Genomic DNA, 2,677 nt, shown 5'->3' with positions numbered 1-2,677 from the left:
CTATATCCCTCGCCACAACTGTGCGCTCGGCCGGGCGGATATTCGTCGGGCAAAGTGGAAAGGGCACCTTCTCGGGGGCGGCGAGAGGGGCAAACCGTTAAAACAAGAAGAATGGCCGCAACGGGGGGAAGGACTGCGCGGGGTGGTGGTGACTCACCTTGGCCAGGCCCACGGTGGGGAAGCGGTCCCAGGCCAGGGTGGCCTCCTCGCCCGGGCGGCCCTGGCGCTGGCCGCGCAGGATCCTGGCCGCCGTCACGGTGGAGACGCCCATGCCGTCGCCCACCATCAGGATGACGTTCTTGGCGCGCGGCGCCGGCCGCGTCTGCCCCGCCAGGCTGAGTCGCTGCCGCAGCGCCGCGCGCGCCTCCTCGTACCAGAAGTCGCGGTCTGGAAAAAGCACAAAATACAATGTAAAAAATGTGTTCGTAGATGAACAAAAATATTTTGAATTTTACTCTTTACGAAATATGTTATACATAAAATATACCCTCTTGCCCTCGCTTGCCCTTCAATGAATTTCAAGTCGATACGTAACCGTGCACGACACCTGCCATGAAAAATGTTTCTATACCCGGCAAAGCAGTTTTCGCAGAGTATCAAAGAACACTCATTCTTTCAGTTTTTTTTTTTTGTTTTTTTTTGCGTGGTGGAGGGGATTGCACATTTGCGATGACTTCTTTGCGGATGTGGGATTGTGTCCATTACGCAAACGTATGAGACAGAACTTTTTGCTTCTTTCTCCAAACTGCTATGGCTGTCTGAACTTACATCTCCATGTCTCATGTTTTTTTTTTTTTACAGTGATGATGCGCTCTAAATATTTCGACGAGCTCTGCTACCAAAGAAACTCGAACAGCGAACACTTGACAGTTGTTGGTGTGGGACGTACACGAGGAGATTAAGGTAAGGGCCATATTAAAACTTGTGATGAGCAGCTGCTATTTAAAGAAAAAGCCACCTTGGCTGCATTTTTTCCTCGTTGGAGTGCAGCGTGACTTCGCTGACTGTCTCGACGCTGCTCCGAGACCGCCGCCACAGCCTCACGATCGCACCTCTCGGGCGGCAACCGCGTCGTGGGAGCCCCCAGCGCCACTTTGGCACTGCGTCCGACAGGTCCAAGTGATTGTTGTTGGCGAGCAGGTGATTCGCGGCCAACTTTTTCGTGGCCGCACGGATCTGGGTCGCTCTCGCCGCGGCCGCGGTGCTGCGCACTACCGCCTGCTGCGCCCTCTCTCCACGGAAGAGAGAGGAGGGGGCGAGGGAGCTAGCAGTCCTGCCAGCAGAGAGAGAGGGAGAGGGAGTTGCCCAGAGAGGAATCAATTTGCAAAACAAACCGGCATCTGATGGGGCTCTGGCCATTCCGGGACGGGGCGGGGCAGCTCTCCCTAATACTACTGCTGTAGTGCGGCGAGGCCGAGGCGGGGCACCCCCTGGCGGGTAGCTGTTTGCTATTGACAAGCCGTTGCATTCTTCCGCCACGCCACGCCACGCCACGCCACGCTCCGCCGTTATTGCCGCATGCCATTTGTTGTCCGTCTTTGTTTCGCCGAATGCAGCGGCCGCCCTGCTGATGCCGTGATCGCCCCTTCCCCTCTGCCGCATCTGCTGCGGACGCCGCTGAGCGGGCGCGAGTTATGCGGGAACACATTCGGCACATGGGAGGTTAACGAACCTCAACAAGTACTCCGGCTCCACTTGCGGCCGAGGGGGCCGCAGGGCCTCCATACGCCCGACGCTCCCTCGGCGACGATTTCGACCGCGGCCCGCCTCTGCCTACTCTCGACCAAGGAAATGGGGAGAGGCCCATTCGTTTTAGGCCCGGCGCAGAGCCTATTTACGCGGTTTTCCCCGCCATATTTCGTTTTATCCTTGCTGCTGCTGCTGCTGGCTCTCGTCCCCCGAGGGCCGCAACGCTGCCGCTGCCTGGCCTGCCGGAAGAATTGCGCCGTGAAAAGAAGGACATAAAGGCCTAGATTGTCTCCCCCGTCACGTAGAGCGCGCGCGCACGCGTGACGTTTGCATTGCTAAATGTAGCTCGGCCTGCCGCGAATCATTATTGGATTATTCATGTATTCTTTCTGTCCCTTTCTCTCACTCCCCTCCCCCTCTCTCTCTCTCTCTCTTGTTCGGTATGTGCCTCCCGTCATGTAGCGCGCCCCTCGCGCTTAATCTCCTTTCCTCGTCGCGGTGTTCCGCGCGGCGGCAGCGCAGCGCCGCACAGACACGCACGTCCGCAGACGAAAGTTGTCGCCAAGTCGCAACGACGATGATGGTTCCAACTTGGCGACATTACATGTGTGGCTCGACCTGCTCGCGCTCTAGAGCTCTCGTGGGTGGAGCAGCAGCAGCAAGAGGAGGAGGAGGAGGGCCAGGGCTGCGCGAGCAGGTGGGTCGACCAGCAGGAGGTGTGCGTTGTTGGAAGTGGGCGCCGCGGTACGCCGGGCTGCGAGGGGGGCGGGCGGCGGAGGAGTCTACAAGCTGATGCTCCTCGCTGCTACAAGTTTCCATCGAGCAGACTAAACTTGGATTCGGGCTTTACGCTGCCGCTGCGCCCGCCTTGCTGCTTTCAGCTCAGCCGTATTGCGAGAAACGACGGCCTCGTTATCTGCAGCACGTGGACGCCACCGGTATGGCAAAAAGAGAAGGAGAAATCGTACCACTAATGTGAAAAATTGCA

The 2,677-nt window shown here is 58.1% G+C and overlaps 1 protein-coding gene across 1 annotated transcript in view; it reads right to left on the bottom strand.

Annotated features, from left to right (window-relative positions):
• The window catches only part of LOC113206909 (alkaline phosphatase-like), an 88,216-nt gene that overhangs the window by 38,469 nt on the left and 47,070 nt on the right, over positions 1 to 2,677 (bottom strand). The gene's annotated exons all lie outside the window — the stretch shown is intronic.

Source organism: Frankliniella occidentalis, unplaced genomic scaffold (genome assembly GCF_000697945.3).
Source record: "Frankliniella occidentalis isolate FOCC.00 unplaced genomic scaffold, Focc_3.1 Scaffold46, whole genome shotgun sequence".
Taxonomy (NCBI): Eukaryota; Metazoa; Arthropoda; class Insecta; order Thysanoptera; family Thripidae; genus Frankliniella; species Frankliniella occidentalis.
The sequence above is the reverse complement of the archived record's forward strand: the minus strand, read 5'-3'. Positions and strand labels throughout refer to the sequence as shown.